Source organism: Ovis aries, chromosome 1, assembly GCF_016772045.2.
Source record: "Ovis aries strain OAR_USU_Benz2616 breed Rambouillet chromosome 1, ARS-UI_Ramb_v3.0, whole genome shotgun sequence".
NCBI lineage: Eukaryota > Metazoa > Chordata > Mammalia > Artiodactyla > Bovidae > Ovis > Ovis aries.
The window spans coordinates 250,389,761-250,416,874 of record NC_056054.1 but is presented as its reverse complement, the minus strand read 5'-3'; the positions used below and the strand labels follow the sequence as shown (position 1 = coordinate 250,416,874).

General features: G+C 48.2%; 1 long non-coding RNA gene across 2 annotated transcripts; it reads left to right on the top strand.

Moving 5' to 3' along the window:
- Positions 1 to 1,336: 1,336 nt before the first annotated feature.
- LOC121818566 (uncharacterized) lies at positions 1,337 to 27,114 on the top strand. 2 transcript variants are annotated; one of them, XR_009595513.1, is made up of 4 exons: positions 1,337 to 1,470; positions 20,834 to 21,021; positions 21,703 to 21,853; positions 23,446 to 27,114. It is a non-coding gene; the product is annotated as an uncharacterized LOC121818566 (long non-coding RNA). The 2 variants fall into 2 exon arrangements; XR_009595512.1 differs by having other exon boundaries at positions 23,112 to 27,114.

The window sequence follows — 27,114 nt, the reverse complement described above, 5'->3', positions numbered from 1 at the left end:
AACCACGGATGCTGGAATGAGGCTGGGATCCAGGGGTTAATCCCACCCAGACCCCTTCAGGGCTCAGATGCTTGAAGCCACAGGGGCTTGGCGGGTGGGGTTCAGGTGTAGATTCTCTGACAAAACAGCAGTCAGCGCTCTCAGAATGCCCTGTGGCCGCATCAGTTCTTGCCTCCTGACAGTGGTGAAGCTCAGCTTAAAAACACCACCAAACATCTCACGAACCGGCCCTGTGGCAGGTCTGGAGTGGCCATCAGAAGCAGAGAAGAAATGATGTCTACTAGCCAAGCCCCCAGTCTAGACACCAGGCAGATAAACAACTCAGGAAGGAGTGGGCAAGGGAGGGGGTGTGCCAGGTCAGTGTGGATACAGAGAGGGGTCACCAATTCAGCAAGAGGAGACACTTCCCAAAGGAGGAGACAGAATCCAGGTCTTTGAGGATGAGTTGATGTGCTCACATGAGAAGGGTCTTCCCTTCTTTGTTGATTTGGAGAACTTCTGCTCATCCATCAAAGCCCAGACTGGGCCTCCTCCTCCATTAGCTTCTTTTCCTCACTAATTCTTGAGATCAGTGCCTAGTTCATCTCTGTGTCCCAGGACCTAGCCCAGGGCTACTACTCCAGGGCAAATGGAGTAAAAACACTCCCCTCTGGTGCAAAGAGTCAGACACGACTGAGCGACTGAACTGAACTGGTGTTTGTGGAAAGGAGTTACAGACGGTGGGAACAGCATCAGCAAAGGCATGGGAGTATGCAGAGAACTACAGCCTGTGTTTGCATCACCAGGGTTCTGTCTAAATGGGGAAACTGAAAACAGAACTGCATTTCTTGGTATTTCACTTGGATATCTGGCACTATACAAAGGCAGCCTAAAGATCTGATTGTAACTGAAGAATAGATACAGTCTTATCCTTATTGTGGTTTAAAAAAAAAAAAAGAAGTGCTCCATGAGTCGGTTTAGATGCTTCCAACACAGATTTTAAAACTTGGTCTTGCAAATTTCAGAGATGAGAGCCACGGCCAATGTTTTGATCATTTTCCTCCTTCCCCTCCCAATAAACACCTAACATACTTTGCCAAGCTTTCTGTGGTCGGGATTTACAGATCTGTGACTCACCCGAGTGAGCCAGGGAACATGAAAAGATGTCGCTGGGGAGAAATATGCAGGGAAGGATGGGAGAGGTCAGCGCCTCCACCAAGCAGGACAGACTCCCACAGCTTTTCCTAATAAACAAGTTTCCAGGGCCCTTTGAATTCTTCCGGAGAGGAGTAGAACGTTAGCGTTCACATGGAGGGGAGGCACACCACGGACAGTGACCACGTGGGGCCCGATCCTCAGAGTGGGGGTTAAATCCCGGGCGGGAAGCAGAACCGGGAGCTGGGCTGATACTGGAGTGGTGGCTACTGAAAACCATCATTGAGCACCTGCTGTTTGCCTGTCCCATCAAGGAGATGAATTGCTTCGTCTAAGGTCCGGTGGCCAGTAAGTGGGGAGCTGGGATCCTGACCAAGTTTGTGGGCCCCAGGGTCCGTTGTTCAGGATTCCCCTGTGATGTGTGTAGTGTTGGGCCTTTCAGTAGGACTGTGCCCTGTGGCCTGGGACCTTGTCACACTCCCAGATGTGCTCACTGAAACCAAGGCCTCAGACCAGTTTCAAAGGAGTTTGGGAGAGGATTTTAAACAGGATTCCCTCCAGGCTTAGAACATCCTCTGAAAGCCCTTCAACCCGCAGGACAAACCCTTTGCCAAACAGGACTGCCTGTGTGAATTCCATTTCCCACACCTGCATGGTACTAGCTCCTGACCTCTTTGCAAGGGGGGTCAGTGTCTAGGCCCTCCACGCAGCCCTTGTTTGCTCCTCCAGCCTTCATTTATTTCCTGTTCTCAGAGGGCCTGATTCTGATAGTAAAAAGCTGTTCTGCTCGTTGATTGCTCGCCATATGCCTGCTGTGTGCTTGGTGTTTTATACACATTATCTGGATTGAGTCTCGCAGCCCTGCTCAGAGGTGGGTCCTTATGTCTTCAGAGCTCAGAGGCGGTGGTGGTGGAAACTCAGGGAGGGTAAGTAACTTGCTGGAGGCCGCATGACTAGTAAGTGAAGGGGACATGATCTGAACCCTCCTGTGTATGGCAGGGAGCCAGTATCCCTCACCTCTGCACTGTTCTGAGCTGAGCCACCCACACGGCCGGCTCTCATTCTCCTGGTGTGAGGGGACTGGCCTCTTCATCTCTAGATGCCATTTAAACCCATTTCCCCCTGTGTGTTTGAGGCATCTTAGTGTGGGCAGTCCTCAGCACATGGGTTCCAGAAGGTCACTCCGTGCACGAGAGAGCCAGTGGTCATGTGCATCTGTGTACATGTACGAGAGCGTGTGTGCATGTGGCTGTGTGCCCATACTGGTGGGGAGAGATGGGAGACAAGAGCAGGGAGGCAAGTCGGAGGAGCTGAGGGTTCTGGGCACAACAGAACTCTGGGTGACGAGACAGGCCGAGTATTCCCAGAGTGCCCTGCTGCTCCCCACAGGGACAAAGAGCAAGCAGGAGAGTCCCAGCAGGGTGCAGAGGGCCTGGAGGTCTGGGGACAGCAATGCCTCCATGAGAGAGATGTGCGTGTATGCTCTGTTGCCAAGCTGTGCCCATGGGATTCTCCGTGGACACAAATACTGGTGTGGGTTGCCATTTCCTCCTCCAGGCGATCTTTCCAACCTAGGGATCAAACCCACGTCTCCTGCATTGGCAGGCAGATTCTTTACCATTGAGCCGCCTGGGAAGCCGAGAGAGAGACTCTCCTCTGTGATATACCTGTCACGACTGCTTGCAGCCTGGCACAGGCTTGCTCACAGGGGAAAAAGGACGAGGACCTGCCTCAGTGATGTGGTGGGAAGAGATACAGTAACTGCCATTAGCTGAGCTCGTACTCTGTGCTGTATGTGTGATGTGTGTGAACACTTGTAATCCTCAGACTTTTGGGAGAAATACAGCAGAAGTGAGGAAACCAGCCTAGAGGGGTGAAGAAGCTTGCCAAGGCCACACAGCAGAGATGAATATGGAAGCATGAATCAGGACAAGGCTGGGTCTGCCTCCCAAAGATTAGAAGTGCAGACCTCCTGAGGGGCACAAGGTCAACTGATTGAAAGCCTGGAGGAGACTTCCTTGCCAGTCCAGTGGCTAGAATTCCACCCTCCCAATACAAGAGGCCTAGGTTTGATCCCTGGTTAAGAAACTAGATTCCTCATGCTGCAGCTAAAGGAAAAAAAAAAAGCCCAGGGGATGGATTTTAAAGGGCCATGAGGAGGTCATTTTTACTCAAAACCACAGGATCAGGCCTTAGCTACAAGGCATTAGGGCCGCTGCAGTGCAAACCTGTGGCTGCCAGGTCTAAGCTGGTAGGGATATCTAGAGTCTCTGATGGAGGACGGCTTGTGTTTTCCCATGATTGACACAGAGTCCATGTCAGCGATGTTGACAGAATGTCAGAGACCTTTGGTTCTGAGTCTTGGAGGTTTAGGTAGAGGCTCATCAGGGAGACTTCAGGGCAAGAGCGTGTTCTCAGCAAACTCAATCCTGCCTCTGAGTCATTGAGCATGCCAACCATGGATTACCACCCTTCAGGGCTAAGCTTCAGGCTCTCCTCCTCCAGGAAGCTTTTCTTGTCTAGTTCAGCCATGTTGATCACACGCTCAGGGCAAATATGCAAATGGTGGATGGTCTCTTTCGCCTCCTCTAGAGGAATCTGGAGTTGTTCACAAGCTCCCACTGAGAAATGTGGGAGGTTGGCAGTGGGGGGGTAGGGGTGGCAGCCAGAGGGTTGCCATGGTGAGGGTCAAGGTGACCCTAGAGGAGAGACCAGGATGGGAAGGTTGAGCTGGGGCCACATGGTGCACGTGGCTGAGACACAGGCTTACAGCATCACTGAGGATTGGACCAGGGGCTGAGGTAGGGAACCCCAGCAGGCACTGATGATGCTGAAGGAAAAACCATGAGTTCTGAGCCCAAAGCACCATCAGAAGAAGGCAGTAGTATGCAGAGGGAACAATTCTGGGCCTTATCACTGTCTTTCCTGAGGACCCTCCCTCCACTAAAGGAGGACTCAAGCTTTCTCCTACTTTTAAAAGCTGATTTAGGAAGAAAAAGAGAGATAAAGACTATATACTGAGAGACTGTGATTCCTCTCATTGTTAAACTCAGTCACCTCTGTTTCCCTCCACTCTCCTGCTAGAGGAAATCTATCACAGAAAATATAAAAGTCTCACTTTGGGGTTATAGGCAGTGTGTAACATGTAAAGATGAAACAAGATTAATCTCATGTTTGGTCATAAATGTATGCTTCAGGCATAGTATCTCACATATGAAGTTGCTTTTCTTCTCTCAGAGAGCTTACCATTTATTATTTTAAATCATTTGATCATTTTAAATGCCCAGAAGTAGGCCTCTGAGGACAGGTATACCCCACATCCTTCTCCCTTCAAGTGGGAGGAGGGTGTGCTATGCTCCCTGTTCTCCCATTCTGATTACTGTAGATTCTCCAGCGTGCTTCCTTTCTTCAGTGGCAGAGAGCGGAGGGAGGGCGAGGATGGGTTCTCCAGCAGGCCCAGGGTAGTTGGTGCCTCATAGAGAAGATGTGTGGCCACTGGAGTACACACTGCTGCAAGGACTGCCAGATTAGAGCTCTGTAGATGGCCCAAAACTACCTTTGCTATCTTATCTTTTGGCTGAAGTAATAGCTTAACTTAAGGATGACCTAGAAAATGTTGATACTTAACAGGAAGACTGAAGAAGCATGTATTCAAAGTCATCTCAGTAGCTTTAAGATGTCATCAAGCAAGAAGGCTCTGTCTAGCTCTCTATTTTCTTGTCCTCAGCTCGTTATTAACATTTTTGTTCCTGTATGCATGTTGCCTCACAGTCACAAGATAGCTGCTACAACTCCAGATATCACATTCTCATTCAACTTTATTTAAGTCTAACTCATGTGCCTCTCTTTTCTGGTAAGGAAACTTCTTCCAGAAGCTTGACCAGAGATGGCTTTATGTGCCCACTCCTCAGGCCGATTTCTGCATCCACTTTTCTTAAGATCAGGACATCTATTGTCAGCTAATCAGAGTTCTATTAGCAGGGAGAAAGGTTGGGCCAGGAAACCAGCAGTATTTGCTAGTGGTTCAAGTGAGATGAAGCAAGGAGAGGGAGCCAGAAAAGGAAGCTTCACATAGCAAGTGCTCAGTGACAACAAACAGGGTTTAGAGTGGGTCCATGCTGAACTGCAGTTAGACGGTGGTGGTGATGGTGATGACGGGGTGGAGATGAAGCTCCAAGTCGTGGAACACTTACTATGTGTCACACTTGATCCTTACCAAGTGGTCCATGCTTAATCAGTCCCATTTATGTACAACGAATTGAGGCTCATTCCCATGTGCTGTCAGATGGAGGAACTGAGGTCACTTTTACAGCACTTGGGTGCTGATGTGGGTGGTTGGGAGCATTTCAAAACAGCTGCTGTATATAGATTTCCTTATTCCATTTTCCATCACATATTCATGGGATATTTAATGAGTCTCCCCTGTTAGACTCATCAAACATCCTTGCATTCTAGAATATGGTGGAGAACAAGATAAACAGGGTCCCTGCTCTTGTGGAGCTACATTCTAGTGGAAAGTCTGTGAGATCATTCAGAAGGCAATCAGTAGGAACGATATCATGGCCTTTACATTGAGTTGGAGCTACCAGGAGTGCCTGGGGAGAGAGCCTTGTGTATAGGGGTTGGTCTTTTGTTCACTCGCCAAGTCAGGTCTGACTCTTTGCAACCCCATGGACTGCTGCACACCAGGCTTCCCTGTCCTTCACTATCTCCTGGAGTTTGGTCAGACTCATGGACCTTGAGTCAGTGATGCCATCCAACCATCTCATCCTCTGTCACCCCCTTCTCCTCCTCCCCTCAGTCTTTCCCAGCATCACGGTCTTTTCTAATGAGTCGGCTCTCTGCATTATGTGGCTAAAGTATTGGAGCTTCAGCTTCAGCATCAGTATTCACCATAATGAATATTCAGGACTGATTTCCTTTAGGATTGACTGGTTTGATCTCCTTGCAGACCAAGGGACTCTCAAGAGTTCTTGAACACCATAGTTCAAACTCATGAGTTCTTTAGTGCTCAGCCTTCTTTATGGTCCAACTTTTACATCTATACATGATTATTGGAAAAACCGTAGCTTTGACTGTCTGGACCTTTGTTGATAGAGTGATGTCTCTGCCTTTTTAATATGCTGTCTAGATCTGTCACAGCTTTCTTCCAAGGATCAAGCATCTTTTAATTTTGCGGCTGCAGTCAAGTCACTGTCCGCAGTGATTTTGGAGCCCAAGAAAATAAAATCTGACACTGTTTCCACTTTTTCCCATCTATTTGCCATGAAGTGATGGGACCATGATCTTAGTTTTTGAATGTTGTGTTTTAGGCCAGCCTTTCACTCTCCTCTTTCACCTTCATCAAGAGGCGTTAAGAACACTTCCTGCCATTAAAGTGATATCATCTGCATATCTGAGGTTCTTGATATTTCTTCTGGCAATCTTGATTCTAACTTGTGGTTCATCTGGCCCAGGATTTCACATGATGCACTCTGCATATAAGTTAAATAAGCAGGGTGACAATATGCCTGGAGGGGATGGCATTTTGGGCTGAAACTTTAATGATGAGATGGCATAGCTTTATGATGATCTGGAGAAAGGGAATTCCAGACAATAGAGCTGGCCCCAGCTCTTGTAGTTTGCATTTGAAAAAATTAAAGAAAATCACCCTAGCCGGAACCCACCTGGGCAGGGACTAGAGTGTCTTGGAGAAGATTCTGGATTTTTTTTCTCAGGTGAAATGAGATGCAGGAGAGCATCTTTGGGAGGAAGATGCACGGTCTGATGTACGCTTTTAGGTGGGCGCCACTGTGCACAGAACTCCCCTTTTCTGTGGTGACACGGGTCTTCCTGGTTCTGTGGGCATTGATTATGACTCTCCAGGGGGACTGCAGGTTCTTGGAGGTGAGAACTGAACCTGCCTCCTCCTGCAGCTGCCCAAAGTCATTGGGAGTGAACCAGCAACAGAGATGCCAAGTGTCAGGAACAGTAGGCCTTGAGAGTTTTGGCTTCACCTGGAGGGACCTGAGGAGCAGCGATCCTAGGTAGAAAGGGGAATACAAGGTGACTGCTCCTGGGGTGCTGGGTCCATTTCACACAAGAAACAGGCTTATGGGAGGACATCTTGCCTCTCTTGGGGATGTTTCTCCAGGTTGGTGGGGGTTCCTCTCCACCCAGCCTCCTGAATCTAGCCTGGGAGCAGCCCTGGGTCTCATTAGGAGGAAGCTGTCAGATGATCTCAGCGTCCGGAGGGTCGTTGCTCCGATGAGCTCTGATAGGTAGCAGACGTGTGTGCCGGGGGTGACCCGGTGAGCAGCTACCCCCCAGGCCCCCACGCGCCAGCCAGGGGGCTTCCCCCGCCCCTGCAAGGTGCTCTCAGAACTTGGCTCTGACTGCACGAAACATGAGGCCGTCCCCCTTAATCAGAGCTGACTTGTGGGAAAATTAAACACAGAAGGACACGCCAGCTCCAGGGAAGGTTCCTTCCTTGCCTTCCTGGAGGCCCGGCCTGGCTCTGAGTGCCGTCAGGGGAGCGGCTGACCCTGCTGTCAGCCAGAGAGCCATGACCCCAAGGTGGCATTGCCTCTCAGTGATGTGTTCCTATCGACGGGAGCAGGAGGACTAATAACAGAAGAAGAAGGAGGTGAAATCTCTTTGTCTGCAAATTTCTGCCTGCTGTCCAAGTCCTCGTGGCTGGATATCATTGATTTTTCAGAAGTACAGAGTTGAAATCTCATTTTTTCCAGGTGTGTCAGTAACAAATTATTTAACTCCTTCTGAAGCCATTAGAAGAAATGCAAGTTCTGCTTAAGGCAGATGATGAAGGAGAATCAGGGGACCAGCTCAAAGGAACTGGGCATGGGGACAGTTTCAGGACATTGAACCCTGGGGTGGGAAGACTAAGAAAGGCTGTGACCCGATTCCAGTGTTGCCATTTGGACTGGAAGACAGGCCCAGAATCTTCTCTCTTGAGCCACATTGAACTTGCACACAGGCAATAGGGTGACACAGGGCCAGGGGTCTTCTTCACGCATCCTGATTTGTCCAGAGAGCCCTTTGAAGGCTGTATGTGGTGGGCTTCCTCTCCACTTAAAAAGACTCCTTCTCTTGAGGATTTAAAGCATATGCTTAGCCAAGGCTGTCAGAATGCATCATAGAGATGGTCCCAAACCAACTGCTGAGCACCCCCCAGTCCTGATCAAAGTGGAGGCGGCAGACGTCTGCTGCCCATGGGTGCTGGAGCAGAAGCGGGGAGGAGCCAGCTGGGGCTGCAGGCTGACAGCCCCTAGTTGTGGTGGGGAGAGGGATGGCCCAGAGCTGCTGACCAGGTAGGCACCTGGATGGGCCCTGTGCCCAAGGTGTCTGTGATGGGTCAGTGACTGTTGTCCAGAACTGGACCACAGCAGCTTAGGCTGGGCCAGGGAATTCATCTGGTCTGTGACTGGCAGGGATAAATGGTGTGGAACCGTGGACAAGGGGGAAACTGCAGGGCTAGGTGAGAAACTGGAAAGCATTTATACCTGGTGTTTAGACCCAGGAGATGGCAGAGGACCAACAGAGGCCCTGGAAGTCCCAGATCTGAAGGTAGCTCTGATTACCACAGTGCCCTTGCGTGAGCTTCAGCCATACACCTGGCGCTTGCGCCAGAGCTGTGACGCCTGGCCTCCCACCAGGCTACACATACCAGTGTCCCCTAGTGTGACACATACAGCAAGGAAGAGCAGAGAGGCTGAGTGCCGTGCCCACCTTCACGTGGCTAGCTTGCAGCAGAGTTAGGATTTGAGCCCAAGGCTGTTGAGCCCAAAGTTGGGGCCGCTCACTTGAGTCTTCACAGATCAGACATGTGGGTTCATTAGAGAGATGTGGTGCTGTCAGAGGGCCTGAGAGCTTGGGGTTCAGGGCTCACAGTGGAGGCTGGCTCAGAGGCTGCCATATGTGCAGCTCAGCAGCTGCATGGCTGTGTGGATCAGAAGGGAAGGAGTGGAGCAAGTGGGTGGCAGAGCTGGGGGGGGTGTCTAGCCAGTGACCACTGAGGCTGGATCTGCCTGCAGATGACCAGTAGAGCAGCCCATACTCCCCATCTTACAGCTCTTCCGCCCACCTTGGATTCTAGGGTGCGACCCCACCCTCTGGAAACTTCTGAGAATAAAGGACTCATAGAGGTGGAGGGAGTGGTAGCTGGCTTGCAGCCATTACAACAGAGAGGCTAGTCTCAGGAGAAAACTGCAAATAAAGATTTCATCAGGGCCCCTAACAGCCTTGCCTCAGGAAGACTTCAGCTGAAGAGGGTACTGTGTCTTGGGGAGCTAGGTTGCCCAGCTCCGTGCTCTCTGCTCTTCTGGCTCCCCGGTGGAGGCCCCGGCTCAGGCCATCCAGACATCTCAGGCTGGGCCATTCATGACCCTCTGGTGTAGAGCCTGGAGCCAGGACATGAATCACCATCATCTAGGCTGGAATGGGGGCTTAGCTCACAAGCATTTACTGTGCCCGCTGCATACCCCACCCAACCCCATAACTGAGCTCCAGCTTGGCTTCCCAGCGGCCCTAGCTCTGTGCTTCAGGACTCAGGGCAGGTCCCAGGTACCCACTGGGAGCTCTGTGGAGCTACCTGCCCAGCCCTCTGCCTTGGCCCCCTTGCCCAACACATCAGCTTTTTCAGAGTCTCCTCTGACCTCCAGGGCTGGCACCTGGCACCTCCAGTTGGTCATTGGCCTGAGTCAGATGCTCTTGGGTCAAAACTCCATCACTTACTAGCTGTATTCCCTGGACAAGGGGCTTTATCTATGCTACTGCTTATTAAGCTCTTGTCTCTCAGCTCCAGAACTGCCCTGTGGGATGCTATAAGTCAAGTTTGTGCCCTTCCAGGGGCTCTCGGTTAGGCTCTGCCAAGAACAGACACCAAAGTGAGCCTGCCCATCTGGAGGAGGAAGAGACTTGCTCCCCACTCCCATCAGTAGTGGCCTCGCACTCCAGCAGCGAATGCTAGTTCCAGTTGTCTCTCTCCTCCACAGGCCCAGACACAGGCCTTGTGTCCCTTAAGGTCTGGGGCCCAACCCCAGAGGCCCCTCCTCCAAGTATCTCGGTCTTTATAACCCCAAAGTCTCATCTTTGTTTCCCCAGCCCTGGGGTTTATTACCAATATTGAACATTTTTTCATGTGCTCCTTTGCCATTCCTATATTTTCCTTGCAGTGTCTGTTGAAATTCTCTGCCTATTTTTAGAAATTGGATTGCTTTCTTGTTATTGGGTTGCAAGAGTTCTTTACACATCCCTGCTGTTACTACTTCTGTGATATCTCAGTATTTCCTTTTGCCTTTTCAGTTCTGCAGTTCCTGGTTAACAATGCTTATGTGAAACTGGCTCTGTCAAAAAGATGTTTTTCATCTCTTTTTTTTTTTTTGCCACTTTATTTTTTTAATTGAAGGCTAATTACTTTACAGAGTTCTGTTGTTTTCTGTCAAACATCAATAAAAATCAGCCATAGGTACACCCATGTCCCTCCCTCCTGAGCCTCCCTCCCATCTCCCTCCCCATCCCACCCTTCTAGATTGTCACAGAGCCCCTGTTTGAGTTCCCTGAGTCATATAGGCACAGTCCCATTGGCTGTCTATTTGACATATGGTAATATAAGTTTCCATGTCACTCTCTCCATACATCTCACCCTCTCCTTCGTCCCCTCCCGTGTCCTTAAGTTTGTTCTCCGTGTCTGTTTCTCCATTGCTGTCCTGAAAATAATTTTATCAGTACCATCTTTCTAGATTCCATAAATACGAGTCAGTATACAATATTTATATTTCTCTTTCTGACATACTTCACTCTGTATAATAGGCTCTAGGTTCATCTACTTCATTAGAACTGACTCAAACGCCTTCCTTTTTTATGACCGAGTAGTATTCCATTGTGTATGCGTACCACAGCTTCTTTATTCATTCATCTGTCGATGGACATCTAGGTTGCTTCCATGTCCTAGCTATTGTAAATAGTGCTGCAATGAACACTGGGATATACGTATCTTTTTCAATTTTGGTTTCCTTAGGGTATATGCCGAGTAGTGGGATTGCTGGATGGACATGCCCATTCGTACTTCAGTGTCTGCATCTGCCCAGTGGGGACAGTGACCTCACACACAGGTGGTCATGAGGGTTTAGGAAGGAGATGCCTGTGAAGGGTGTCGTGGACCAAAGCCTAGTGCCCAAGGAGGACTTTGTCTGGGTGCTGCAGCCTCGGCACCTGAGGGCCCCCAGTGTAGCACTTTGTGTCTGTTTAAGCTGAAGGAAGAAGCAGAGCACTCTCTTGGGTTCCTCTCATCAGACAGGAAGCCGTTTTTCCAGCCAGGCAGTCCTGTGAGAACTGATGGAATGAAACACCTGGACATGTGTGTCTCTCCACCTTGGAGTAGAGCACGGCTGAGGGAAACCCACCTTCTTACCCAGGCCAAAGTCATGTTTAAGAAGAGTCTCAATGAAAAATCAAAAACTTCTGACCTTCAGTGCATTGATAAGAGGCCAGAAAGCAAACTAGATGGGGAGCAACAAACTCACTAATAAGTATACAAAAAAAGAAATGAACAAGAGATTTGAATAGATACCTCACAAAAGAAGATATCTAAATAGCCAGCAGGCACATGGGAAGATGCTGTATATCATTAGTCACAGAGCAATTAAAATTCAATCACAGTGAGATATCACTGCACCCACCCCCCCACCGCCTGGTTAGGAAGCCTAAAGTTAAAAAGACTGAAGATAGCAAGTGTTGGTGAGGCTGTGGAACAACTGGAATGCTCCTGCTTTGCTGGTGGTCTGCAAAAAGGTACAGCCACTTTAGCAGACGGTTTGACAGTTTCTATAAAGTTTAACAATACTTACAAAATGATCCAGCAATCCTACTCACAGGTATTTACCTGAGAGAAATGAAAATATCTGTCTCTCATGTATGCAAATGTTCATAGAAGCTTTATTCACAATAGTAAAAACCTAAAAACAACCTCCTCTGAAGAAGGACATGGCAATCCACTCCATATTCTTGCCTGGAGAATCCCATGGACAGAGGAGCCTGGCAGGCTACAGTCCATAGGTTGCACAGAGTTGGACACGACTGAAGCAACTTAGCGTACACACAATAACAACTTCAGTTCAGTTTAGTCACTCAGTCATGCCCGACTCTTTGTGACCCCATGAATCGCAGCATGCTAGGCCTCCCTGTCCATCACCAACTCCCAGAGTTCATCCAAACTCATGTGCATCAAGTTGGTGATGCCGTCCAGCCATCTCATCCTCTGTCATCCCCTTTTCCTCCTGCCCCCAATACCTCCCAGCATCAGCGTCTTTTCCAATGAGTCAACTGTTCGCATGAGGTGGCCAAAGTATTGGAGTTTCAGCTTCAGCATCAGTCCTTCCAATAAACACCCAGGGCTGATCTCCTTTAGGATGGACTGGTTGGATCTCCTTGCAGTCCAAGGGACTCTCAAGAGTCTTCTCCAACACCACCGTTCAAAAGCATCAATTCTTCGGTTCTCAGCTTTCTTCACAGTCCAACTCTCACATCCATACATGACCAATGGAGAAACCATAGCCTTGACTAGACGGACCTTAGTCAGCAAAATAATATCTCTGCTTTTCAATATGCTATCTAGGTTGGTCATAACTTTCCTTCCAAGGAGTAAGCTTCTTTTAATTTCATGGCTTCAATCACCATCTGCAGTAATTTTGGGGCCCCCCCCCCCCCCAAAAAATAAAGTCTGACACTGTTTCCACTGTTTCCTCATCTATTTCCCATGAAGTGATGGGACCAGATGCCATGATCTTAGTTTTCTGAAATTTGAGCTTTACGCCAATTTTTTCCCTCTCCTCTTTCACTTTCATCAAGAGGTTTTTTAGCTCCTCTTCACTTTCTGCCATAAGGGTGATGTCATCTGCATATCTGAGGTGTTTGATATTTCTCCCTGCAATCTTGATTCCAGCTTGTGTTTCTTCCAGCCCAGCATTTCTCATGATGTACTCTGCATATAAGTTAAATAAGCAGGGTGACAATGTACAGCCTTGACGTACTCCTTTTCCTATTTGGAACCAGTCTGTTGTTCCATGTCCAGTTCTAACTGTTGCTTCCTGACCTGCATTCAGGTTTCTCAAGAGGCAGGTCAGGTGGTCTGGTATTCCCATCTCTTTCAGAATTTTCCACAGTTTCTTGTGATCCACACAGTCAAAAGCTTTGGCATAGTCAAAGAAGCAGAAATAGATGTTTTTCTGGAACTCTCTTGCTTTTTCCTCAGTGGCCATCAACAGGTGAAGGAATAAATTGTGACGTATTAGTACATGGAATACCAATTTAGGAATGACACTGACAAATAGCTGGTATACACAGTAACATGGATGAATCTCAAAATAACACAGAGGGAAAGAAATCAGACACAGGAAATTACAGTGTATTCTTCCATTTATGAATCTCTAAAAAAGATGAATCTAATTTTTGTAATGATAGAAAGCAGACCATCAATTGCTTAGAGCCAAAGTGGAAGGGAGCATTCACTGGGAACAGGCACAGAATACTTTAAAGTGATGATAATGTTCTGTATGTTGATCATGGCAATGGTTATATGGGTATATAAATGGATATACATTATTATCACAATGTATTACTTAACATGGATGAGATCATTTTATTGTGTCTCTATTATACCTTTAGAAAGTTGATTTTAAAGATATCATTCAGACTTGAAACAAAGTCTTCCTAAGATCTACATATGAGGCAGAGACCCATCACTAGAGTCCCCAAGTACAGCCCCTCACACCCCTGTGCTGGATATCTCTGGGTACTGTCTTCCCCATCCAGGAGGCTGCCTAGAATGAGCTGCATGGACATACCCTTGCCAGTCGTCTTCCTATTAGATTTGGCCAATGCCAGGCACCAGCAGAAGATTAAAAGGAGGAGGAAGGTTAGTGGAAGTATTTCTTTCTTTGGCAGATCCTGTAGGGTTGCTGCACGCTATGGGTACCTTTGGACTTAGGTCACAGGTTCTTCAAGGCAGTCCTGTCTGGGCCTCCCTTCCAGGTTCTGGTGACCATTCCATACTCCCACTTTCAGAGTCTGCACTGTCTCTGTGTTGGCCCTACACCTGTGCATGATGTTTGATGTTCGAATGGTCTATTGGAATGGTCCATTCAAATCATCTTAATTTGAGTGTTTCATATCTTGCCTGCTGGGATCTTAACTAATAGAACACAAGATCTTTTTAGTAAAAACAAAACAGAGGCTCTCACACTGGCTAGAGTCTGGAGAGCAGGTGAAGGTGGTGGAAGCAGAACCAGGGGGCCCTAAAGTTCCCATTAATGTGTGATCTTATGCCACCACCCATTGGAATTGGCTCCCAGTCTTCTTCCAAAGCCTTGGCTCAGGCTTGGAGCCATATTCCTTCCTTGGTTCCTTAATGGGGCTAGTGGTTTTTAAATTAGTCAATACAAGGGGATGTTAGCAGGAAAACAGGCCTGACTATGGCAGTTGACACAGAGCAGGTTGGTGGAGCCCAAAACAGCCATCACCTGTGTGCTACTCAATATGGCAGCAGTGGTTCCCAGCTGCCAGAGTGATGGCTACCACTTAACAGCTGCTACTTGGGCCCTTGAAGTTAGTCTGGCCATCTTTGTTATTGTTGTTCAGTTGCTAAGTTGTGTCCAACTCTTTGTGACCCCACGGACTGCAGCACACCAGGCTTCTCTGTCCTTCACTATCTCCCAGAGTTTGCCCACATTCATGTCCATTGAGTTGGTGATGCTATCTAACCATCTCATCCTCTGCCGCCCTCTTCTCCTTTTACCTTCCATCTTTCCCAGTATCAGGATCTTTTCCAATGACCTGGGCTTCTTACCTATGTTATTTCATCTTTTTCTCTGCCAACACTATGACTAAATCACCTCTTTTTCCATTGTTTATACAAGATAAAACTGAATTTCAACAAAATCAAGTAGCTTGCCCAAGGTCATCACACTTATAACTGGCAAGCACAGATTCAAACCCAGGTCTGAGTCTGAATTCCAGCACACTTTACTGCTGCCTTCCTCACTAATCTGGGCTTGTAAACATTCAGACCTTGTCTGGGGGAATCCAAGGACCACAAAGATCTACTTCCTGAAAGCCCCCCAAATGCCTTGATGAAGCCCAGGAAACTCAGACCGTCCTGAGCAGAGAGAAGGCAGCTGGCTAGGCCATCTGTCCACCTGGCCCCCTGTTGCCCCTGCTGTACCCCACAGTGCAGTGGAGCCCAGAGAACCCACCTCACTGGGCAGGGTGCTCATCCTCAGCATGGGGAGCCCCTCTGTGTACTGGTTTTTTGGAGGAGTGTTGAGGACACATGTCAGACTGCCTAGGTCTTCGAAATGCCTTCCGAAGGGTGTCGCAGCAATAGTACTGGCCCCTGGCCTCCTGTTTCACCTGGAGAACAAGGCTGACCTCATTTCATGGACCTCCCCACTCATCCTGCAAGTGCCCAACTGCATGCTCTGGAAGTATTCTTGGCTTGTATAAACCATTGTTATTGTGTTAGTCACTCAGTCGTGTCTGACTCTTTGCAACCCCATGGACTATAGCCTGCCAGGCTCCTCTGTCCATGAAATTGTCCAGTCTAGCAGCAGCAGCCTACTGGAGTGGATTGCTGTTTCCTACTCCAGGGTATCTCCCTGACCTGGGAATTAGACCCAGGTCTTCTGTGGCTTCCCCTGTGGCTCAGACGGTAGAGTCTGCCCACATGTGGGAGACCTGGGTTCTATCCCTCGGTCGGGAAGATCCCCTGGAGAAGGAAATGGCAACTCACTCCAGTACTCTTGCCTTGAAAATCCCATGGATGGAGGAGCCTTGCAATCTATAGTCCATGGGGTTGCAAAGAGTCGGACACAGCTGAGCAACTTCACTTCGCTTCACTTCTGCATTGCAGGCAGATTGTTTACAGGAAGTGCTTCTTTTAAAGGTATAAACCATTATGTAGAGTTTATGAACATGTTAGTCACTCAGTATCCCAAAAAAAAAGGCAATGCTAAGGAATGTTCAAACTACTGCACAATTGTACTCATTTCACAAGCTAGCAAAGTAATGCTCAGAATTCTCCAAGCCAGGCTTCAATAGTACATGAACCGTGAACTTCCAGAGGCTCAAGCTGGATTTAGAAAAGCCAGAGGAACCAGAGATCAAATTGCCAACATCCACTGGATCATCAAAAAAGCAAGAGTTCCAGAAAAACATCTACTTCTGCTTTATTGACTACACCAAAGCATTTGATTGTGTGGATCACAACAAACTGTGGAAAATTCTTAAAAAGATGGGAATACCAGACCACCTGACCTGACTCCTGAGAAATCTGTATGCAGGTCAGGAAGCAACACAATGGTACCCCACTCCAGTGCTCTTGCCTGGAAAATCCCATGGACAGAGGAGCCTGGTGGGCTGCAGTCCATGGGGTCGCTAAGAGTCAGACACGACTGAGCGACTTCACTTTCATTTTTCACTTTCCTGTATTGGAGAAGGAAATGGCAACCCACTCCAGTGTTCTTGCCTGGAGAATCTCAGGGACGGGAGAGCCTGGTGGGCTGCCATCTATGGGGTCGCACAGAGTCAGACATGACTGAAGTGACTTAGCAGCAGCATGGAACAACAGACTGGTTCCAAATTGGTAAAGGAGTATGTCAAGGCTGTATATTGTCACCCTGCTTATTTAACTTATATGCAGAGTACACCATGCAAAATGCCTAGCTGGATTAAACACAAGCTGGCATCAAGATTGCTGGGAGAAATGTTAATAACCTTAGATATGCAGATAACACCATCCTTATGGCAGAAAGCAAAGAACTAAAGAGCCTCTTAATGAAAGTGAAATAAGAAAGTGAAAAAGTTGGCACTCAACATTCAGAAAACTAAGATCATGGCTTCTGGTCCCATCATTTCATGGCAAATAGATAGAGAAACAATGGAAACAGTGACAGACTATTTTGGGGGACTCCAAAATCACTGCAGATGGTGACTGCAGCCATGAAACTAAAAGACACTTGCTCCTTGGAAGAAAAGCTATGACCAACCTAGACAGCATATTAAAAAGCAGTGACATTACTTTCCCAACAAAGGTCCGTCTAGTCAAAGGTATGGTTTTTCCAATAGTCATGTATGAGTGTGAGAGTTGGACTATAAAGAAAGCCAAGCACCAAAGAATTGATGCTTTTGAACTGTGGCATTGGAGAGACTTTTGAGACTCTCTTGGACTGCAAGGAGATCCAACCAGTCAATCCTAAAGGAACTGAAGTGAAGTCGCTCAGTCGTGTCCGACTCTTTGCAACCCCATGGACAGTAGCCTACCAGGCTCCGCTGTCCATGGGATTTTCTAGGCAAGAATACTGGAGTGGGCTGCTATTTCCTTCTCCAGGGGATCTTCCCAACCCAGGGATTGAACCCAGGTCTCCTGCATTGCAGACAGATGCTTTACCATCTGAGCCATTGGCAGGACTAATGCTAAAGCTGAAATTCTAATACTTTGGCCAGCGGATGTGAAAAACCGATTCATTGGAAAAGACCCTGATGCTGGGAAAGTTAGAAGGCAGGAGGAGAAGGGGACGACAGAGGATAAGATAGTTCAATGGCATCACCGAGTCCATGGACATGAGTTTGAGTAAGCTCCAGGAGTTGGTGATGGACAGGGAAGCCTGGCTTGCTGCGGTCCATGAGGTTGCAAAGAGTCGAACATGACTGAGTGACTGAACTGAACTGAGTGTCTGACTCTTTGTAAGCCCATGGGCTATAGCCCATCAGGCTCCTCTGTTCATGGGATTTCCCAGGCAAGAATACTGGGGTGGGTTGCCATGTCCTCCAGGGGATCTTCCCGATCCAGGGATCGAACTCACATCTCCTAAGTCTCCTGTCTTGGCAGACATGTTCTTTACCACTAGCACCACCTGGGTTATATATAAAATGACCACCCTTGTACATTGGCAGGATTTTAGAATCCTGGGTGAGCCCCTTCTTCCCCCACCGCCACCCTGGTCCCCTAGATCAGGGTGTCTCCAGAGCAGAAAGGTGAGATTTGGGCAGGATAATTCTATGGGGATGTGTGTTTGGCGGGACAGGCTGTCCTGTGCATCCTATGTTTAGCAGCATCTCTGACCAGTAGCACACTCCCCCATCCCGCATGAAATTCAGATACTTCTGTGGGCAGGTGAGGGCAAATTCACCCCAGTGCAAAACCTCTGCCCCGGAGGAAGCTACCGTTCTGACTAGGGATAGTCACAGCTTCGATGTGTAGGGTTGTAACACCCATATGTGCATCCTTGAAACAACATGGTTTTGTTTTGCTTGTGCTAAAATCTGGTCGAAATGGAATCACGCGTGTCCCGTTTTGTGTCTGTTGTGACGTTCGTCCCTGCTACTGCATGTGGTTGTTAACTCCTCTGCATCTTCATAGCTGTGCAGCCTTCAGTCATTTGACCCTGCCACACGTGACTAGCGCTGATGGCACTGGTGGCCGTTTGGATCTCAGGCTATGGTGCACTGTATGGCCAGGGGAGGCCTGATGCAGCTGGCTTGGGGCACAGACCTGGGAGTGCAATTTCTCCTGCTGTCCTGGGAATGGGCATCTCCTGTGGTTTTTGTGTAGTTCTATTAAACTAGCCTCTGACTGGCAAGGTGTGAGCATTCCTATTGCTCCACATCTTTACTAGCATTTGTGATGGCCAACTTTAACAGTTTTGTCAACTGATCGATGCGTATGTAGCTTCTCTATTATTCTGCACACCCATTGGTCTGTATACCGTTGGGAGCCTCACCATCCTCCCGACACTATCCTGAGGGACCCGAGCCTCCCTCCATCCTGGTTCTTCCCACATGCATCGCATCTGCCTCATTTCCGTCCCTCTCTCTCGCTGGGGCCTGGAGGTCCCACCACAGCAGTGACGTGTCCTTCCCCTCCATGTGCCCCAGTCCCACCAGAAGTTTGTGTGTTGGGTGAAAGAGTGAACAGTTCTGGAGGATAGTGCATGTGTGTGGAGATGCTGCAGCCCAGTGGGGGTGAAGGACAGGCCAGGGCTCCTAAACCTTCACCCTGCCCTTTCTAGTGGATACTTGGCCCCAACTTCAGGAGACTTAAGAGACTCGGGTTGGATCCCTGGGTCAGGAAGATCTCCTGGAGGAAGAAATGGCAACCCATTCCAGTAGTCTTGCCTGGAGAATCCCATGGACAGAGGAGCCTGGCAGGCTACCATCCACAGGGTTGCAGAGTCAGACATGACTGAAATGACTTAGCCTAGCACAGCACTTGGGGCTGAAAGAGCAGAGGCAGGAGACCCTGAATCCTCCTTCTTGTCATCATCCTTTACCCATTCCAGATGCACTTCATCCTGAAAGCCACTTGAGGTCCCACAGGGAAGCGGCAGAGAGCCCCATCTCCACCTCGGGCCCCTGCCCTGCTTCCCTGAGGTGACTGAACTGCTGAAAGGTCTTGGGTGGGCAGGGAAGGGAATAGTCTTGGTGGTGTGGCTGAGGCAATGTCAGCCGAGTTTGTCTGTTTCTCTGCTGCATGTGTGGGACAACAACAGTGACCAGATTCCCATCATAAGTGAGCGTGTCCAGTGCAGTGTGGGGAAGGCAGACAGATGGGCACTGGGGATACAGAAGCTGGCAAAGCTGATGGCTTGGACCCCTTGAGAGTGGGAAAACTTATAAGGGGAGGTGAGTGAGAGCCTTGCCTCAAATGGAACACTTGGGGGACTGCCAGTAGGCCAGCCTGGCATGGTGGAGGGCAGAGTGAACAGGTGGAGGTGGTAACTAGCCTGCTGTGTGCCCGTGGGGGGCCTGGCTCCATCCTAGGTGCTCTGCTGTCATCTTCTTTTCCTGCCTTAAGACGAGCTCGGGCTAGCATCCTCCCATTGTATCGATGAGGACTCTGAAGCTGAGACAGAAGCACCTTGTCCACAGTCTGCTTCCACAGCAGAGTGCACGCTCCAGCCAGGGCTGTAGAATGGACCCAGGAGCCTCTCACTGCATCACACACTCCATGGAAGTCAAAGTCACAGCAAACCCAAGGTGGATTGAGCCCAGTGGGCAGGACTCAGAGCAGAAAATGACTTCAGCCTCCACGAACCCAAGGAACCTCTCCAGTGGGTGGGGACGAAGGAGACATGAGAGCAGAGGACAGCAGGGGTTAGAAGGGCGGGAGAGCCCTTTAGAGAGCAAGAGATTCCCCTGCAGTGGGGCTGGCTGTGGTTGCAGGAAGGAGGCCCTAGGAATTTCAAGAGAAAAGGCCATTTTGGTTACCAAAGTTAACTGTCCACCCTCTTTTCAGAATACCTCCCAGCATGTACTTTCAAAGCATTTACAGTTTGAAGCACTTTCACCCAGGTGACCCCCAGTAAAGTCTCCCAAGGGATTAGAGTTGCCAAATAAAATACAGGAACGTTTGAATTTCAGGTACACATCAAATAATTTTTTTAGTGTTAGTATATCTCAAGTATTGCATGGGACATGCTTGTACTGAAAGATTATATGTTCAGATTATATATTATCTGAAATTCACATTGATCTGGGTATCCTTGATTTGCATTTGCTAAACCTGGCAGCCCTATTGAGGTGGCCTGAGCAGGTATCACACCCATTTTATTCACAAAAGAAGGCAGCACAGAGAAGTTGCGTGGGGCACGGCTGGCGTTGGCACATGCACCCTGATTCCAAACCCAGGCCTTTCCTCTCCACACAGCTGCCACCTCGGGGAGCTAACTGCCAAGTGGAGTCGCAACCTGACATCTGGGGCATGTGTCAAACCACAACAGAGCCCATCTCCCCTTTCATCAAGCGTGGAGCGGGGAGCTGCCGGAGCCCTTGGAGGGAGGGACAGCTCTCACTTCAAAGGCCTCCTCACGGAGAACTCCAGCCACTGCCTTCCAGGTTTGCTTTTGGCTTCATTTCTTGGACTCACTTGGCTCTGAAGACTGAGGTTTTACTTCTCTGCAGTGAGAAGATACTGTTGCTTTTTTCCACTGGAAAACATAAATACTACCTTCACTTAATGGTGCATTGCACTTTTCCAAATTATTTTACATCTACTGATTAATCCCCACGATGACCCCATGAAGTGCCTTTGTGTGCTGTCGTCCCCATATTACAGACGGGGAAATTGAGCACAGGGCTTGTAGGGGGCTGTCCCGTGCACACACAGGCTTCTCTGCCTCATTTCTGGTCTTGCCTGCCTCCCTTGGGGAGGCAAAGTCACATGACACCAAGAGTTGCTCCCAGAGCTCAGAACCTAAATCTCACTAAGCCAGAACCCAACCAATCAAGTCTCCCATCATCCTGAGTCTGCCACCTTCCTGTCTTCTCCATGAAGGAGACAGGCCCAGGATGCACAGAAAGAAACAAATTTGAGGTTTCCTCCAGGGAGGTAGCTCTCAAATATATCCTCAGGCCAGCCCAGCCCCTCCTCCTGTGGTCAGAGTTGCTGGGGTTCAGAGTTAACATTCAAGGGACATTTTATCACCAACAGTGATGGGAATGCTGGTCTTTCAGAAAAATTATCAGCCACGGGCTGGGAAAGGCAAGCAATTTCAGGTGCCTCCTTTGCCTCCCCAGGGGAAGAGCCCACTGCCCCAGACCTCTGGCCAGCCAAGGTCTCGTGGCCAATAGTTCCAAGGCTCAGCAATAAGACTGCTGTGGAGGAGATACCAAGGAAGGCTGTCCTGCCACACTGCGCAGGAGGGGCCAGTGGCTGCAGTGCCTTCTGGTAGGTGGCAGAAGAGGTGAAACCCAGGGCACATCATGTGGCCCTGTGGTTTGTATGGCTTTCCCTCAGGGCAGAAATAGCCCAATTTCATCAAGTGTGTGTGTGTGTGTGTGTGTGTGTGTGTGTTTGGGGTGTGTGTGTTGGGCTACACTGTCATGGGTTCCATAACCAGCCTGTCTCCTGAGACAACCCAGACAGGCCTCAGCTGGGCTCCCTGCCTTGCTGGGACGCAGGGCTGAAGCCTTAGAGATACTGTCCGTGAGTCAGTGCAGATGGGAACATGTGCGTGAACAGCCCTGGGTCATCTGGCGCCTCCTGGCCAGTCCTGTCCCCCAGAGACAGAGAAGCCCAGCAGGCCTCGACTCTCCAGCCTGTTTCCGTAGTCAGGAAAGGTTAGAGGAGGGACAGTGTCTCCAAAATCACAATTAAGAAGAGTAAAAGTGCACCAGTCACCATAGCCTCCAGGCCGCCTTCCCATCCCTCACTCCACTGCTGTCAGACGGCTCTTTCCAAGGGCTGCCCTTCTTGGGTGCAAGTTCTCTGATGGTTCAGATTCAGCAGCCAGGCACTCAGGCCCCATCTCAGGCTCTGTCCTCCCCTTCCAGCCTATGGACCAAGCCCCACTCACCGTACACATTGCAATCCCCCTGCTACTGGGAACTCACCCCCAGCCCCTTCATCCTGACTGCCTGGCTTAAGACCCACCTCTCCCTTCCACCCTTCTGTGGCCTCCCTGGCCCTCAGCTGCCCTCACCAGCCACTTTGTTCATGTCTCAGGGCTGTCCAAATTCATTACTGTTTTGTGATGACCACATCACATAGGTGTCCGGAGTTTCCCAGCAGACAGAGCAGTCCAGGAGACACCCTCACTCCTCACTGCAGCCCTCCAGCACAGGGCTTCCTCTCCCAGCTCTGCACAGGAGCCTCAGAGGAGTCGTCATGCTGACTGATTCTAAATGACCCGCTTTGTGGAGGCTGCACTTGCTTCCAGGGCTGACGTTCCCCAACCCCCACTCTCTGTTAATCCACACTGAAAGCTCCACAGCCAACCTTGTGGGTGGAAGTAGGGTTCCTTGATGCCAGGTGGGAGGAGGTGGCCCTCTGGCTCCTCAGAACAGACCCTTTTAGAAAAGCAAGTCTCCCCAAAGACAGGGTTGCAGAAATTAATCACCAAGCCTCCAGAATTAGAAAGAGGGTTCTTATGCCTGGATGTGGGCTTTGGGCATTTAGGAAGTAGATGTGTCTCTGGCTTTTCCAGAACCGCTGCTCCTGTCTGCTCCCACTGTCTCCTCCATCCTCAGAGACCTCATGTCTTTGCGGGAAGGAGGGAGGGTGGCGATTCTCTGCCTGCAGGGCCGGTGGAAAAGGAACAAAGAAGCTGCATGAAAAGGGAAGACATGAGCTACATCATTCCGAGAGAAGCGAAACAGGGAGAGGGGCCGCCCTGGCTTCCCAGAGGACCAGGTGGGAAAGGATTCCTCCAGGGCTGTGTCGCCTGGGAAGACCAATCTCCTGGGGCTTGGATCCCGACAGCAGTCCCACAGCGCCACCTAGTGTCATCCTGGGATAACATGCATCCCTTCATCCTGCAGAGCTGGGCGCTGGACCGGAACCCAGAGCACCTCCTACTGGCCAGATGAAAATCTGGATATCCACAAACAAATGAAGAGCGCTAGAAACGGCATGTATGGGTATATGTGTATATATCTATATATTCTTACTACTTAAATATATTTAAAAGATAATTGTTGGGAATGAAAAATGGTATAGACACTCTAAGAGAGTTTGGTGGTTTGTTATTAAACTAAATATATTCTCACCATACTATTCAGCAATCATTTTCCTATTTACCTAAGTAGTTGAAGTTTATGTTCACACAAAAATGTGGAAATGAATGTTAATATCGGAAGCCTTGATTGGAAGCAATTAAGATGTCTTTAGGGCTTCCCTGGTGGCTTAGAGGGTAAAGCGTCCCCCTGCAATCCCGGGAGACCTGGCTTCAATCCCTGAGTTGGGAAGATCGCCTGGAGAAGGAAATGGCAACCCACTCCAGTACTCTTGCCTGGAAAATCCCATGGACGGAGGAGCCTGGGAGGCTGCAGTCCATGGGGGTCGCAAAGAGTTGGACACGACTGAGCGACTTCACTAAGATGTTTTTAAATAGGTGAATGGATAAACAAAACTATGGTGCATCCATGCAATAGAATTATTTTTCAGTGGTAAGAAATGAGCTATCAAACCACAAAAAGACACGGAGGGATGTTAAATGAGTATTACTAAGTGAAAGAAGCCAGTCTAAAACCGTGAAAACTGCATTGTTTGTTAAGGGTTAGGGGGAGGAGGAGGAGAGGTGGAGCACAGAACATTTTTGTCAGTGAAACTATTCTAAATGATGCTGTAATGGTGGATGTGTAACATGCATTTGTCAAAACCCATAGAATTTTCAACTCAAAGTGTGAGCCTTAAAGTAAACTGTGAGCATTAGCTTTTTAAAAATGTATCAAGATTGGTTCATTAATGGCGTACGTAAAATGTTAATAATAGGGGAAACTGGTGGTGGGAGTCCAGAGAGGGTATATGGGAATTCTGTACTTTCTAGTACAGTTTTTCTATAAACCTAAAAATGCTTTCAAAATAAAGTATTAAAATTTAAAGAAAAATAGTAACCATGCATTATATGTAAAATATATGTAGATATATACATAAAATATATGCTAGAATAGCATAAATACTGGAGGTGAGAAAACAAATATATTCTGAGGTAACATCACACAAATGTGCTGTGTAATAGATATATACTACCCCAAAACAACTGGTAAAATAAAAATATGATAAGCCAACAAGGGATATAAAGTGGATCATTAAAAAATTATTACTTTGGAAAAAAGCAGAAAAGAAAGATCATGAACAGTTTAGATAAAATAAAGCCTAACAGGTTTCTGGTCTAGTGTGTGAGGAGTTTGGAAGTCATTACTCTATCCTAACAATTAAAAGGCCGAACAAACTGAAAATCAGCAGATCTTCTTAGGTATGTCAGAGAAGTGAGGTTACAGGGCAAACTGCTACCCCCAAATTGGAGAGACGGGTGGATACATAGAATCACAGCTTCTGTAGGAACCTACACAGATGTCAGAAAAATGTCTGGAGGTTCAGTGTGGACAAGCATGAGGGTTAAAAACTCTAGGTGGACAGAATCATAGGATGACCTTCAGACTTCCATGAGTTTTACCTCCAGCAGTTGGACCAGGTTCTTGTTATGAGTCCAAGCTCATACTGCTCACCATGAATCAAGAGATGGGGTGTTGGGACAAGGAATAGTGACTTTTTCAGGAAACCCAGCAGATTGACAAGGTGGTAGACACGTGCCCCACTGAACAATCTTACCTGAGTTAGAATTCAGGTTTGTTTTGTACTAAAATGGGAGGGGTGCGGCTGGTTGTTGTAGACTCCTTGATGTCAGCCAGACTCAGAGAGGATGTGATAATCCTTTGTTCTCGCAGATGTCCACATAGATCTGTTCGTTGGGTTCGTGTAAACTTCCAACAAGAAAAATGTTATTCTCAAACCTGCAACTTTTTATCTCTGTATGAATGAGAAGTGTTATTCTTTTAAAGGTCAATCCTGGAAGGTGGAGCCTTGAGAAGGGACTGTCCTATGTGTTTCAGGCTATAATCAACTTTCCTTTACAAAGGTGCGGAACCAGCAGACTAAGCCCAGGCAAGAGAGCACAAAGGTAGGCGCTAATGAAATAGATCTGATATGGAGTCAGAGTTGTTATTCTGTGTTACATTCTCACAATAAATATCAGAGAAAAATCCCCACCTGCTTCCTTCATGGGTATGGGGAAAGTAACCATTTTGAAATCTACCAGAACACTGTTCTTTAGTTTTTAAAATTTAATTATTTGTTTCTTTATGGTTGCACTGGGTCTTCATTCCTGTACTTGGCCTTTCTGTGGTTGCTTTCTGTGGCCTTTCTATGGTGAGTGGGAGCTACTCTCCAGTTGTAGTGCATGAGCTTCTCATTGTGGTGGCTTCTTTTGTTGCTGGGCACAGGTTCTAGGGCACGTGGGCTATGACTGTTGTGATGCATGGGCTTAGTTGCCCTGGGCCCCCTGCATTGGCACACAGATTCTTAACCACTGAACCACTAGGGAAGTCCCACTGTTTTCATTATGAGGCCTGAGCTCAAGAGAAACTATTTTATCAGAACCTAACCACATTCTAAAGGAGATCAGTCCTGGGTGTTCTTTGGAAGGAATGATGCTAAAGATCAAACTCCAATACTTTGGCCACCTCATGCGAAGAGTTGACTTATTGGAAAAGACTCTGATGCTAGGTGGGATTGGGGGCAGGAGGAGAAGGGGACGACAGAGAATGAGATGGCTGGATGGTATCACTGACTCGATGGACGTGAGTCTGAGTGAACTCCGGGAGTTGGAGTTGGTGATGAACAGGGAGGCCTGGCCTGCTGCAATTCATGGGGTCGTAAAGGTTCGGACATGACTGAGCGACTGAACTGAACTGAACCTGCTAGGGTTTTATCAGATGATCTGGGGGAACGAAAATATGGAACTCCTGCTAACACTTCCTGCTAGCCATCCTGCCACACCTAATGGTGTAGAGGAGAAACTAGTAAGTACATGTAAAGTTCACAGAGGCACAGGCTCACTTAGAGACCAATCCCTAATCACAGGACTCTAGAACCCTTCCTCTCCCTCCACACCTCACCACCACATTACTAAAGGCCTATTTACAACAATTCACTTTACTCAGTGTATCATGTCTATCAATAAAAAATGACAAAATATGCTAAAGAGGAAAAAAGTTTGATGAGCCAATACATGCATCAGAACCAGAATCAGATATAGCAGAAATGTTGGAACTGTTAGAAGAGGAATTTAAAACATCAACGATTAACATGTTGAGGCCTTTGATAGATAAGTAGGCAGCATGGAAGAATTGATGGGAAATTGTAAGAAAAAATCATAAAGAAATACCAGAGATCAAAAATCTGTGACAAAAATGAAGAATGCCTTTGATGACTAAGTAGACTGGGTTTATCATGGCTGAGGAAAGAGTCTCTACACTTGAGAATATGTCAATAGAAACTTGCAGAATGGAAAAGTAAGGAGAAAAGAGAGACCAAAAAAACCCCCAAAACAAAAAACAAACCAGAACAGACTATCCAAGAACTATGGAGAAACTACAAATCATGTAACATACGTGTCACAGGAATACCAGAAGGACAAGAAAAAGAAA